General features: G+C 42.2%; 1 long non-coding RNA gene across 6 annotated transcripts in view; it reads left to right on the top strand.

Annotated features, from left to right (window-relative positions):
* The first annotated feature begins 1,175 nt into the window (after positions 1–1,175).
* LOC141112324 (uncharacterized) overlaps positions 1,176–15,688 on the top strand; it is a 485,334-nt gene continuing 470,821 nt past the window's right edge. For 2 of the 6 annotated variants that reach the window (XR_012236572.1, XR_012236574.1), the window contains exon 1: positions 1,181–1,374. This is a non-coding gene — a long non-coding RNA (uncharacterized lncRNA). Of the gene's footprint in view, positions 1,375–15,688 lie in introns of all 6 variants that reach the window. The other 4 variants (XR_012236573.1, XR_012236571.1, XR_012236569.1 and 1 more) reach the window with 4 other exon arrangements.

The raw sequence follows: 15,688 nt of genomic DNA, 5'->3' as shown, positions 1-15,688 counted from the left end.
TAGATAGATAGATAGATAGATAGATAGATCAGAAAGATATAGATTGGACAGATAGATAGATAGATAGATAGATAGATAGATAGATAGATAGATAGATAGATAGATAGATATAAATAGATAGATACAAAGATAGATATGGATAGATAGATAGATAGATAGATAGATAGATAGATAGATAGATAGATAGATAGATAGATAGATAGAACAGAAAAGGATAGATAGATAGATAGATAGATAGATAGATAGATAGATAGATACATAGATATGGATAAAAAGATAGATAGATAGATAGATAGATAGATAGATAGATAGATAGATAGATTGTAAGTGATGAGGATTTGAATGCAGTCCACGGTAGATGAGACACTGAAAAGTATATTCATGACGATCTATGGAACATAAGTGTTTCATCAGTGCATCACTCCAATGCTATCGATCATGCTGTGTCATTATTGGGTAGGTGATCGTGTTAATGAATAATGTATTTGGGGTAATGGGAAGGTCCCATGTTGCTCCCTTTCCCAGATCCTCTGTGTACTACTACTGAGCATTCACAGCTGAAATCAAAGGGAAGAAAGAAAGCACTCGTGTTATTAATACTAGACACACAAGGGTAGGGATTCTGCAGCTGACTCTTTAAAGGAAAGCAGTACAGATCTCATCTAGTTTATCTACCCTGCAAACATTGGATAGAGATCAGAGCAACGTAAATACTAAGCGAGTTTACATAATTTCTTTGGAGCCCAATTTTCCTCGGGGAAAGACCTTTAATTGGCGGCATGAGCGTTATCTGGAGGATTGTATGCTTCCTGATTATTGATTCAATTCCCAGGCTTTTTACTAATTCAGTGTGTGTATTTATAGCGCGATCACAGGAGCCAGGCTTTACTAGGAGCAAGCGGACCTTCCTCGGCTTCTTAGGGAAGTAGATTGGACGATCAGCTCGCACCTGAGCACACACGTCCCGACGGGGGACACCTGAGCACACACGTCCCGACGGGGGACACCTGAGCACACACGTCCCGACGGCGGACTTCATTAATGACTAGACCATGGAGAGCAAACCCATCATTTGTATGGAGGAGAGGCGGCGTTCATTACCGGACCCCTAAGAGTTAATCCCCGACTAATCTCTTTAACATGAATCCACTCCCGCCGCCTCCGATTGGGCAGAATCCTGCCTTCTGATTGGCCCGTGGGAGGCGCTACAGCCGTGGGAGCGAAAGGGTGCATGTTAAAGTAACGTCATGGCTCATTGATGCCCTGCTATGTGCCAATAATGACCTGCTCAGCTTCCATCCAGCTTAAGCAGACAGTTAATAATTACAGGAGATCCAGGGCAGAGGAGAGAGTCGGGCTCCTATGAGGAGGAAGGTAAGAGAGGGATCTTCTGGGGATGGGGCTGCTCAGTCCAACATGCTTCCTTTTTTTTTTTTTTTTTTTTTTTTTTTTTTCGTTTTGCTCCTGACAACGCTGAGACTTTTGTTGGCCAACTTTTGTTTCCATTGTGGCAGGCTCATTTTCCTTGTCCTTTCAAGTGGAAAAAAACGATTTGAATGTGCCTGTCTATACACGGGATCAGAAGAGGGTCACAGCCATCCACTGCTCCTTTCCATGTCCCCCAATTCACAGAGAAGAAGGGGTGCCCCTACTATTCTCTGCTGATAGCCCTTGAACTGGGTGTCATCATCTGTCATTGCTGGACATCATCTGTCATTGCTGGACACTTCTCCCCTGTTTAAGATCAACTCGTTTCTCAGTTCTAGTAGCCTTTGATTACTTTCTCTTAGTGCCCTGTGGAGACAAAAGTTTTATACGTGCAATAAAATGATCGTTTACGTTTTATTAACGGTGGGATTTTTTTAATGCTTCGTTACACTTTTCACAGATGTACTGCATTGCTGCCGTGACATCTGCTAAATGATGGCAGTCCCTAGGGCTGAATAGAAAGATAACGGACTTTATAGCATTTAATAAGCACTGATTTCTCCCCTTTTATGTGTCCTCGTTCATCTTCTTGTAGTTTGCTTTGATTTTTAGAATTTTTAAGAACAGAGTTGATTAACAAAACGCAATGTTTAAATTAAGTTCTTGCCATACAGAAGCAAATGATCTTATTTAGCTAAATGACACGGAGGGATATTAATGAATTAACCCTCCATTAAAATCAATCCAAACCGTTCAAAGTAAATCTTTTTGTTGGGCTAATTAACCCAAATGAGCTCAACAATTATTAGCTTAAAAAGTTTTTTTTTTTTTAATTTAAACCTAAAATGTATAATTACATAGTGATGAGGGGTATTATTCCTGTATTGTTATAATTCATTTGACCTAATTCAAAATAATAATTTTCTCAAGAATCTAAACTTCATTTTAAAGTTATATCTTTTAATAAAAATTGAATATAGCGTATAGTTAATTAATCATGTTAAATTGGCAAACACTAATTTGAGTTCATGTTTTATATGCACTTCATATTCTTTGCCAACTTAAAGCCTCTGCAGTAGGAATTCATATTGTATAAACTCGTCCTCATGTTATAAAATACAATCCAAAAAATATATAATTTGTATAAATTGTATCAATAATCAACAGCAGTTGATTTTTATGTGTATTAGAGTTAAAACAAATGATACTCCTATGCTTACATGGAAAATATGTTGTTTATTCAGCTTCCAGTATTTTATGTCACTTGCTAAAATAACTATTAAACACACACACACACACACAAAATAGTTACAGAATAACAATAATAAAAACAATATTGTTGCAGAGGTTAATAAGCATATTAATCTCTGCAACAATATTGTTTTTATTATTGTTATTTTGTAACTATTTGTGTGTGTGTGTGTGTTTAGTAGTTATTTTAGCAAGTGACATAAAATACTGGAAGCTGAATAATCAACATATTTTCCATGTAAGCATAGGAATATAATTTGTTTTAACTCTAATACACATAAACATGATCTCTGAATGTTTTCATGTTATAAAATATTGATCAGTATGCCAGTGGATGGCTCACTGGCTTCAGCTGGCACTTGCAGTAGCCTTAAATGTTCATTTTGTTGGCTCATGCTATGATGGGTAAACCAATACTGAAAGTGACAGGCTTTATAGAGAGGGTACACAGAGGGGTGTGTTACATAACAGAAGAATTTTAGGACACACATAGCATTGTACATGAGAAGGAAAATGACGTACAGACAATAGCAGATATTAAAATGACTGGCTATGTGAGAAATATCTGATTGCATAAGCACTAAACAAACTGAACTCTGTTCAAAATGGTTATTGTTTAGCAATAGAAAAGGAAATATCTGAAATATAGGAGGCGGTATTGAGAATGATGATGGGAAGGGGGGATAGGGTAGGGGCAACGGGGTGGGTGGGTTACACTTTGAGAGATTGGATTCAAACCCTGGTGTTTAAGGAAGACTGACTTTTGTCCTTAGATTTACCTAGTAGGTTGTTGATATACTCTGATGTATGATGTATTAACTGAAATATTAAAGATAATAAGAAAAAAACATGGAAAATTAGCTATTGGAAAACTCAAACTTGCATTTTATTCAAACATCTAAAAGGAGCTCTGTTTACTTTCATATCATATTTGCTTAAAGTAATCAGTTTCACTGGGCCCGAGTATCTATCTATCTTAAAAATGAATCTCTGAATATTATAATTTGATCTAGTTGTGTAAATAACCTTTGTACTGTAATAAACCACTGTTGGCTATTATAAATGCCAAGAAGTCATAATTGAAACATAGCCATCCAGCTGATGTGCTCCTATTGCCAGGGGGAGATTTCAGTGAATCATAAAGCACTGCAGTTTGGTAGATACTGTTTTGAAACATTATTTAAAACTGGCATTAAGGAGAAATCTTCCTATCATGACCTGAATCACTGACTGTTTCATGGCATCTGTCACTTCTCATACATTTATCTGGCTAACTGAGACTTCCCAAGGTCTCATTGCTGGAATTTTTTTTATTTTACATCCCATCTACATCCCAAAAATAATAAATAATTTTCTTCTGGAACAATAGTTGGCACCCCTATAGAGAATTAGAATGGACATCTACTGCTGATAGTTACACAGTATCTTTTTTTACTTGGCAAAAATTAACTGGCAACGTTTGGACAATTTTTAGTATGTTGTTATGGTAGAGGAAGTAATAGTCTGGGCCTTTCACATTTTAGATCTTTTGACTTTAATAACAAATATGACATTAAAATCAATTATAATCAAAAGGACATTTGAACATGCAACTATTCCCTAATGAGGTAAACTGCCATGTTTCAACAAAGCCTGTGAGTGTCAGTTATACAAAATCAACTTTCATTGTGTCATAGTTGCAAAATGACCTGTAGTAAGCAGACACAGAGTGGTGTAAAGAGGTCTGTCTCCTTTAGGGATTTAAGTAGCTTTCTGCTCTTTAGGTCAGAGGTTAAATGAACAGTTCAAAAACCCCACTGATTTTAAACTACTGAGCAATATTGCATGCATTTAAAAGCAAAAGTGAATTCTGCAGTGGCTCAGCCTGCTTGCCTTACACATGCTTATTCACATCCATAAAATAAAACAAAAATTTAAATATGAGTGAATATGGTTAGATGTGGATGCTTTTGGAAAACACTGCAAAGCTTAGCTCAGTGAGGATACAGGTTGTTATTTAAATGACAGTCATGCTATATAGTTATTGTTGTAAATGTTAGTTCAAATGATCATTAGAAGCCAGTAAAGAATACTGAGAATCTCAGTAGGTTATCAAGGACCAGACATACATATGTAATAGGAGTCTATTAGCTGAGCATCAGTAAAGGCCATTTGTAATTGCTGTAATCAATTAAGCACAAATGACTAATAGTGTTTATCCATACCTATAATGAAATGAATAAAGTCAAATAGCTGGGAAGATTCACATACACTTAATGCATATAGCAGTTTAAAGCACAATAAACCCAGAACCAAAAATGTATTATATTGCAGCTTACCAATCATTTGATGTGGTGGCTGCTATAGGTTCCTTTTTTAGGCTTTTTTTATGTCTGTTTTATTCTGGTGATTTGGCCAATAAGTCACCTCCTGTATTAGCGTGCCCGCACTCTGATAGAAGAAGCACATTAGCACAGCAGACAGCAGCATTGTTAATTTAGAGGGAGGGGAGTGTTGGACGTGCAAGCAGATTTGGATACACTAACAAACTGAAACCAAACTCCAGCTCATACTGCAGTTACACATGTAGTTACAGCAACATTTTTTTTTCTCTTTGGGATAAAGGTTTTACATAAACAAAAACAAATTAATCATTGTTAGCACCCCTGACAAAGGTAAATGTTTTTTATTTCAACACTCTTAAATGATACATTTGCAGTAGAGCTTGTTCTGTTGAAAAACAACATTTTTTTGGCCAGATCACCAGGTAAAAATAAAAGAAAGAAACCTTAAAAAAAAACAAAAAAAAAAACAAAGGCAACCAGCACATCTAAGAATTTGTACACTGCAAAATATTAAATATTTGCTTTCGGGTTTACTACCACTTTAAGTATTATTGTTCATGCAATTACAGTTTATAAGGTCAATTTAGGCCCAAAATAAACTTAAAATAATTCTAAAGTCTTGTTTTTACTAAAAAAAAAAAAAAATGTAATTCTTACCTGCTTTGTGCAGTTATTTTGCACAGAGCAGCCCAGATCCTCCTCTTCTCGGGTCCCACATCAGCACTTCTGGCCCCTCCCTCCTCCTGCCCAGTGCCCCCACAGCAAGTAGCTTGCTATGGGGGCACCCAAGCAGAGCAGATGCTCTGCGTGTTTATTCAGACATGGAGCTGTGGCTCGGCTCTGCCCCCTCTGTCTCCTGATTGGCTCACTGGCTGTGACTGACAGCAGCAGGAGCCAATGGCTTTTGCTGCTGCCAAAAAACAACCAGGAGTGTGAGTCCCTGGAGAGGCAAGGCTGTCCTGGACATCACTGGATCGGGAGGTGGCTCAGGTAAGTATTATGGAGGGTTGGTGGGCTTCTGAACACAGAAGGTTTTTTACCTTCATGCATAGAATGCATGAAGGTAAAAAACCTTGTGCATTTACAACCGCTTTAACTGTCAACTTCACGGGATTTTGCAATTCTACAGTTCACCAAAAAAGTCTAATTTACTTTTGAAATGTGTTGTTAGAGAAAAATAGATATATTTAAATTTAAATACTCATCAGGTAATGCGTTACTTGATAGTCCTAACACACCAAGTAATGTGGTATTTAATAATAGAAAAACAAACTTATTATTCCATAATAATTGCACTTTGTATATTATATAACTTTTAGGGCCTGGTTTGCTAAAGCCTCAAGTTCACTTACTGGACTGTCAATATATATACTAATGCCACAGAGATGTGGAAAGTGATACATACTGTATGTACATGTACATTTAAAGCTCATGGATGGGAGTGCACATATGCGGGAGCTCCGTAATGGCTGCTTAATCCGGGAGCTCTGTATCACCCCTGCCCCACGAGCCTCACAGCAGGCGCAGCGCCGCCTGATTTCGGCTGCCTTTGCCCCATCCGCCACCAATAACCCTCCGGGAGCCCCCCTGGATGGTCAGCCCGGCCGCCAGATGAGACCTTAGGCCGAATTTTGGAAAACTAGGCCGGGACGGGTGTACCAAGATGGCCGCCACCGTCGCCTCCACACAGCAATACGTGGCCTCTGGGGAAAGGAAGCTGGAGCAGAGGCACGTAATAGCACCAGCGATCGTTACATGCTCCCAGGTGACCCAGCGAACCCCACCATACGCCCAGGCCTCCACAGAATCCCTTCTTGGCCGCACAATGGATGAATATGCCCTGTTCCCAGCTGGGCCTACTCCACCATTCCAACATGCTAGCCCTCCACCAGCCTGCCTCGCCAGGACCTATACTCCCAGCAGGAGAACATTTTCCTCAAAATTTTCTGCCCTCCTGGAGAGAGGACTGGCCAACACAGCCGCACAAATCACTAGAAACATTAAATTCGACTCTGCTAATCTGGCTTAAAGGATGGCGGCCATAGAAAGTAAACTGGGGAGCGCATGCACGGAGCTCCGTGGATGGCTGCCTGAGCCGAGAGCTCCGTACCAGCTTAATGCAGCGGCGTCCGTAGCGGACAAACCGACAGTCACACAGACTGGAAACTACACAGACAGACTAATTACTTAAAGAGGAACACCCTCCTATATTTTTATTTTCGTTAGAAGGGACTCCGGACCATAATTTAACTCTTTAAATTGTGAGGGGAAAAAATCCAAAATGGCCGCCGATATGCAGAATACAGAACCCAGAGCATTCTGCCTCACAGAAAAAACGCCAGTTTTCACCCCTGGGACACTGAAATCTACCTCAGGGCTTCAGACAGGCACTCCTCAGGTATTTAAACCTAAATTGTCATATTCTGAACCCCTTACTGGCCACTCAATACCTGACTATTCCCTAATCTCCTCTGGACTAAGTTTTCCCTCTCAGATTACCTCAGCCCCCTCAGAGGCTCTTTCAGGGGAGCAGGAATTTATTTTGACGGACCTATTTCAAAGGTTTTCAGAGGACTTGCAAACACAGTGGCTAAAATTACTGGAGACCTGAAAGCTGACTTTCAAAATATTGGAACAAGAATTGATGCTATAGAGCACAAATTGGAGGAAACAGTGACTGCATCGAACCAAAATGCGAAACAATTATATACTGTCCAAGAACAATTAGATTTTGCCATTTCCAGAATCGATGAACTTGAAAACAGATCTCGCACGTATAATGTTAGGATCAGAGGGCTTCCTGAATCTGTTTTGGACATACCATCAGCAGTCCAGGAAATGATCAGAACCATACTTCCTAATATCCCCCAGCACCGTCTAGAACTGGATAGAGCCCACAGAGCCCTAGGACCTCCTAGAAAGGATGGAAAACCCAGAGACATTATCACCAAGCCCCATTTTTATAGCGTAAAAGAAGAGGTCATGAAACAAGCCAGATCTGCCCCGCAAATACTCTGTCATGGCCACCCAATTCAACTTTTTGCTGATCTATCCCCCTCCATGCTGCAAAGAAGGAGGGCATTGAAGCCTCTTTTACTGGTCCTCACTCAGAATGAGATAAAATACAGATGGGCCTTTCCACTAGCAGTCAAGTTTACTGACAAAGGGAGATCCTACTCCTTTTCCAGCTTCCAGGAAGGGGAGAGATTGCTACTACAACTCAAACTCATCTCGCAAGAATCTAAAATGGATACCGCAACTACCTGTCCCAGCCCGACCAAAAGACCCAACCCATCGAGATCACAAGGCCCACTTTGGAACAAAGGAAGAGCGAAGAAAAGCAAGGACGACGGACCCTCCTGAATAATGACTCCTACACCATTCTTGTTACTTGTCTCTTAAACGGATATAGATGCTCACAGACTTTTCAGTGACACCTCCTAGGGGCTTTTACCCTCATTTGCTATTCTAGTCCCCTAGCCGGTTTTATAGATATTCACAATGCTACAGATTTTTTCTGTTTTTTTTTTTTTTTTCCCTCTTTGCCTATAGGTTCCATCTATATGCTTATAGGCTTTATCAACATATATCAGTCATTGATGTCAAGGTCTTCATGAAAAATCTTACTTTTTAGAGGACTGTGACAATGCATAGTTGTAAAGGTCAATCTTATAGTGCTATTTTTATTAATAATTTTTTCTCTGCTGCGGGCGCCCTGTGTGGAGCTGGTCCACATGCGCTTTCACCTATTCCTTAGAAACCAGTAGGTCTCTGGGGACTAGGTTGTCTGTACCCTTTGGGTCAGACCTTTTTTGTTTTTTCTTCCAGGCTTCGGGGGGTGTCTCCTCTCCCGAACCCTGATTCTGTATGATAGGAGACTTTCCTTTTTCTCTTTTCCTTTTTCTTCTTTTCTCTCCCTATTCTCTTTCCCCTTTAATTGGTACGTGTCTAACCTGTCTTTACGTTACAGAAATCCACGTTCTCAGATTAACAACGCATATAATCTTCCATTCGTATTCAGTAAATGAGGTCATTATTATACTTTTGGTCAGCAGACTTCCTAGGGTGAGTGAGGATTTAACTCAGGAGTACACTCTAATTGACTTTCATGGCTGACAACAAACAGACCTTACTCAAAATAGCTACTCACAATGTTCAAGGCCTTAACTCCCCAATTAAAAGAAGAAAAATTCTGGATTACCATAAATCCCTAAACATAGATATTCTCCTACTTCAAGAGACGCATTTTCCTATGCAATATAGTCCCAAATTTTTACACCCACATTTTCCCCAATTTCACCTATCTAGCACTGAAAATAAAACTAAAGGGGTAGCTATCATTTTTTCAAAATCGTGTAAATTTGAAAAGAATATAGAGTATACTGATCCTGAAGGGAGAATCCTATTAGTACAGGGTACAATAGAAGGACACCTATACACTATAGTATCTTATTATGCTCCCAATAGAGGACAGGCTGTCTTTTTTAAGACTATGATGGACACATTAAACCCTATGCTAGCGGGCACAGTCATTTTTGGGGGAGATTCAAATGTAGCATTCGACCAGACTGTAGATAAATCTAAACCCCTAAAGGATCAACTATCTCGCCCAACCAAAGAAAGTCATAAAATTGCAAGAATAATTTCTACTCATGGATTATCTGATGCCTGGAGGGAACTAAACCCCACTAAACGTGATTTTACACATTATTCACACCCTCACAATGTTTATGCTAGAATAGACCATATTTTGACCCCCACATACCTAATATCATCAATTCCAAGGGCCCAAATTAAAGACACAGCCTTATCTGACCATTCAGTGGTTGTTATAACTATATGTTCTAGTATGCTAAGTAGAAAGCGAGGTAATTGAAAATTAAAGTCAATTCTATCTAACCCACATAATGTAGAGATAATTGATAAAGCACTTAACGATTATTTCTCTCTTAATGACACGGGGGACATTTCATCTGAAACTCTCTGGGCTGCCCATAAGGCCTTCATTCGAGGTAAAATTATTCAAATCTCTACCCAAACCAAAAGAGAACAAAAAGCTGAAATAGAGCGTTTAGAAACTGAATTTACTACCCTCAGAGCTTGCCACAAACGAGATCCATCATTGGTCTCTATCTCCCTATTAGATAAAGCTAGACTGGATCTCAACGTAGCCCTCACTGCGCAAGCTGAAAAAGCGATAAGATGGAGTAGTAATACATTTTATTTACATTCAAATAAGATAGGGTCATTACTAGCGGCAAAACTCTCCCCCCGAATCAAAATTCATACAACACCCAAGATTAAAATAGCAGGTCAACCCCCCACAGCTAATCCAGTCAAAATCTTAGACGCATTCCAAAATTTCTACTCCAAACTTTATAGCTCTTCTCCTCATTCAGATAAAGATTCAATTTTTAAATATCTAGATGAACTCCCTATCCCAACTCTAACTCCCTCACAAAAAAATTTACTAGAAGCTCCCTTCACAATAGATGAAGTCCAGGAGGTCATTAAAGACTAGGGATGAGCTTCGAGTTCGAGTCGAACTCATGTTCGACTCGAACATTGGCTGTTCGCAAGTTCACCGAACAGCGAACAATTTGGGGTGTTCGCGGCAAATTCGAATGCCGCGGAACACCCTTTAAAAGTCTATGGGAGAAATCAAAAGTGCTAATTTTAAAGGCTAATATGCAAGTTATTGTCATAAAAAGTGGGGGGCGTGGCTTGGCGCCGGACTTTAATGGACGCCTAATCCCTGAGCTCCGGTCCTCAGGGGGTTTCACAGCAGCCTCAAAGAGCCATCCGTTAACCAAAACATGGGGAAATCTAAGGGGAACCCGTCCCCATCCCGTTCCCGATCCCCGCGGAGACCCGACTCACAGGCAGGCCGCAGCATTCCGGAGATCTTCCGGACGCAGACACGCGAGGCCCCGGCTTCATCTCAGGCCTACTCGGCCACAGCGCGCTCCTCCAGCCTCAGCCCCTCTGGCAGGCACAGGACTCAATCGCCCGCTCAGCATGGGGACACAGCACACCCCCTGAACATGGGGGACCTGAGAATAGTGGCAGAGGACATCAAAGCCACCTTTGCATCGGTCATCTCAGACCTGAGGAGAGACATCCACTCCATGACGGTCCGCATGGACACCGTGGAAGAAGCAACAGCTCAAAACGAGAACTCCATCCACAGGCTCCAGGCTTCATCCCAGGCACATTCCGTCCAGCTCAGAGACCTGCACAGATACATGGAAGACCTGGACAATCGCGGCAGACGACACAACTTACGGGTAAGAGGCATGCCAGAATCGATCGATCACACACAACTTACCCAGGCAACCGTAGCTATCTTCAACGATCTCCTAGGCAGACCCCCCGAGACCCCTATTGATTGTGAACGCTTACACAGGGCTCTCAGGCCACGGGGTAGAGACACTGACCCTCCCAGAGATGTGGTATGCTGCCTAGTTAACTTTAAGCTGAAAGAAGAAATCCTTCGTAGGGCCAGAGACCGCCGCAATCTTTCATGCCAAGGCTCAGAAATAAAAATCTTTCAAGATTTATCACCTATCACCCTACAAAATAGAAGAGACTTACGCCCTCTCCTTGATATACTACGCACGAACGGAATTCAATACCGCTGGAAGTTCCCTTTCTGCCTTTCAGCGTCAACACAAGGGAGAACGGCTAACCTGAGAGTGCCTGAAGATCTCACTTCATTCTGTGAGACTCTGAACATACCTTGCATTGAACTGCCCGACTGGTACCGCTCTCTCAGACCTCCACAACTCAGAAGGTCCAGCTCCATGGATGCCATCCCTGTTCGTGACGAGTTCCACATAAGAAGACGCAGAGCCAACTCTCCCAGGACCAACACTTCCACAGGACCCAGGAACCCAACAGACAACAGCCCCACAGCGTCTCCTGCCCACAGAAGACCTCGCCACGACGGTGCCGACTAATGGGTTGACCCACCCCTATCTTCGATTGATCGCCTGAACTCATTTTACCCCCTACACTATGAAGGCCTGCGCAAGACAGACGTCACTCCACAGTATAACCATCCGATTTCCCACAATTGATCCCCCTACAACCCAGAAGCAAGAAGACTAGACTCAAAGAACCACCACAATCCCTCACCTCCCCCGCATCTAGCCCAAAATGGACGCTTTTTGTTCAGCCCCACAGACTGGCCCTACCTGCGAAAACATCCCCCACCCCTCTACCCCCCTCCTTAGTACCAGTATCCTCACCTAGCTAATTTAACACAGTCTTCAAGCAATGGAACATTGGACACGCAAGTATAACAGAAACCTGCACGAAGTTAACTTCTGTTTGTGACAGTTATATAACCCCCCAAATTACAATAGCTCCTTTCCTTATTCTATCTCCACCTCGCCAATATGTCACCCCCATAACCCATCCCCCAAATGGGTCGCTTTGAACCTCCCCAGGCGAATACCATTCCCTAAGGTGACAGACATATGTCACATTCCCAGGCTAGAACCCCCCCCCCCCCTATCTTAAATGACACCCTTGCTGAAAAATGAACCGAGGCTGACACTTGCTTGATGTTGATGTTGTCTGTCAGTAATGTTGATTCCTCCCTAGAGGGGCGGTTCCACACAGAACCTCATCAACACCATTAATTCCGCCCAAGCTCCACATATCCTACCCTTACTCTTATACCCCCAACATTAAGAGCTGAATCTCATATGCTCGGGTACCCCCCCCCCCCCCCCCACCTAACCAGGAGATCACCCAAATGATTAACGGGTATCTAAACCTAGGCATCCCCTAAGATGATGATTAAGATATAACCGGCATTCCCCAATGCCCATAATAACAACACTACTCTGTGTGGAGCCGCTCATCCGGTTGATATATGGCCGGAAAGAGTTATTAAGTTATCTTCAGCTAAGTTGAAACCCATAGGAAGCTAATGTTCCAGCTAGGAGATACTAGTTTCATTACTGTTATTGTCTTTATCTGAATGTTTGCAACACAATGTCCTAAGGTTTATGGTGAATCTTGACAGACACCTCACCAAATGTATGGTTGATCCAACATAGGGCAAGCCTAAGACCAGGGCACGTAACTTGTTATGATTTCTCATTCTACTTTTTTACCTGTTTTAATACTCTCGTTTCGTTATTAATAGTTCAACGCAACATGACATGTTTGTCTCTTGGCAACCAAGCAAAAGAACCCGAGGGGGACCTCCGGCATGTGTGAAAGACCCCACACTCCGCCTGGTCATGGGTCTCGATACTTCCGCATCCTGATGTATAGACACATGAGTAAATCGGGCCAGACCACCTTTATGGTGAAATCTCAGATTATCTGTTCTTATACAGTGTGGGACTCGATCGCACAGGCTGGAGGCCTTCCCGGAGAATAAGGCAAGCATAAACAACGCTAGAATTGTTTACTAAATATACAATCTGGTTAATGTTATAAGATTGATGGTACAGATGACCCCTTACTTGTCTCTCGAATTATCTAAACGACTCATAACTAGACGTCCGCTCCAACTTCCCCGCAATAGCTAGGGCCGACTTCCCCTACTCAGGCGGTCTCACTTACCTGCCCTAAAAGACCTCACACGACACTTTATCTTAGGCAATGACGATAATTTAAATCTATGACCCCCCCCCATCTCATTTGATCTATAATCCCCAAGACTAATACTGTAACCTACAGGCTCACTCCTCTATCTTAACCTCCCACACCCCTCTGAGGACCAGAGGACTACACTCTATCTCTAACCCGTCACCACCGGCTCCTTCCACCTCCCCACACAACGGGAACCTATCTTTCCCGTTGACTTACACCGGATAACACATTATCCCATAAGAAGGGTCTCTGAACCCTTCTTTACCTCCGGTACACCCAAATCCCACATATCCTTCTTGATCTTTTTCTAACCTTTCTCCTTCCTCTCCCTCCCCCCCCCCCCCCCCTTTTTTTTTTTTTTTTTTTTTTTTTTTCTCTTCTCTCTACCCCATCTCTTCCCTTCTTCTCCCGTTCCCCCTCTCCCCTCCCCTTCCTCTACCCTTACAGCCCCCTTTCCCCCTCAAACTTTCTAAGTCCATTTTCATTTCCCGCACACCCCTTGACTGCCTCCCCGGTCTCCGTCTCCTCCACTTCGCCTCCGCAACTCCTCCTGTTCCATCTATACTCCCACGATCCACCCCTAACATACCCGAAGAGGTAGACTGACTAAACCGACATTAGAGCACATCCTTTTAAAGCATGTCGCACACACCACCTACCACCAAACACGACACACTAAAAGTGACATCCCTAAATGTAAAAGGGCTCAACATTCCAGAAAAACGCAGCCAAGTTCTGTCTATGATGCACAAACTAAAATCCAACATAGTTTTCCTCCAGGAAACCCATTTTCGTGCAGACAAGGTTCCTAAGCTTACAAACCACTGGTTCCCTCACTCCTACCATTCTACCAACCCACAAGCAAAGACTAAGGGAGTTTCAATCCTGATCTCCAAAAACTTAACATGGGAACTCAATGACTCACTTATTGACAAGGAAGGCAGATATATCGTTTTAAAAGGCAAGATACAGGGCCGTCCTGTAACTCTAGCTAATATTTACAGCCCCAACTCTGCACAATCCAGCTTCTTTAGACAGATCTCCCAACTTTTATCAGGCTTCTCTGCCGGTCTAACAATACTCGGAGGAGACTTTAATGTAGCCCTATACCCAATTCTAGATACCTCTTCGGGATCCACATCACTGCCATACCGAACTCTGCGCCAAATCAAACTGCAACTGAACGACCTGCTCTTACATGACACCTGGCGCACTCTCCACCCCAATGTCAGGGACTATACATTCTTCTCCGCCCCTCACGACAGATATTCCAGAATTGACTATCTTTTCCTCTCCCAACCAGACCTTCCATTCCTTTCCCAGGCGACAATTGAACCAATGGTCCTATCCGATCACCACCCCATCACGATGACACTGACCTTCCCTGAACATCAGAATGTTTCAAAAATCTGGCGCTTAGACTCTACACTTTTGACCTCAGAAGGAGATATCACAGACATTAGACAAACCATACACAACTTCTTTATCGAAAATGACAACGAAGACACATCTCCACTAACACAATGGGAGGCCCATAAATGCGTCTTAAGGGGCAAGCTTATTGCCCTCAAAACGTCGCGGAAAAAAGCCCACCAAGCCAGTATCCTAAACCTGATCCAGAAGATTAAAACCCTAGAACTAGCTCACAAACAGACTCAGGCCCAACAAACTTATCGAGAACTTACACAAACGAGAGAACTTCTACTCACAGAACTGTCACAAAAAACAAAACGTAAATTCATCCTACAACAGAAATTGTTCTATGAATTTGGAAATAAAAGCGGAAAGTATCTGGCCCGAGCCATTCAAAAAAACAAAGCTCGTTCCAATATCCACACGATCAACGACGCCCAAGGTAGAGCGAAAGTCACAGCCCCAGACATAGCCTCCCAATTCGAAGCGTACTACTCCACACTGTACAATCTCAGCACAACTACCGACGATGCATCCAATAACAAAGATAGACGATCCCTCATTAAAAGCTTTCTAAAGGAACATTGCCCTAAACCGATTGACAGAGAAGATGCTCACCAATTAGAACTCCCCATTTCAGAAGCTGAACTCAAAAATGC

The sequence above is a fragment of the Aquarana catesbeiana genome, linkage group LG11, assembly GCF_042186555.1.
Source record: "Aquarana catesbeiana isolate 2022-GZ linkage group LG11, ASM4218655v1, whole genome shotgun sequence".
In the NCBI taxonomy this organism is placed as follows: Eukaryota; Metazoa; Chordata; class Amphibia; order Anura; family Ranidae; genus Aquarana; species Aquarana catesbeiana.
This window is presented reverse-complemented; position numbering and strand designations above follow the sequence as displayed.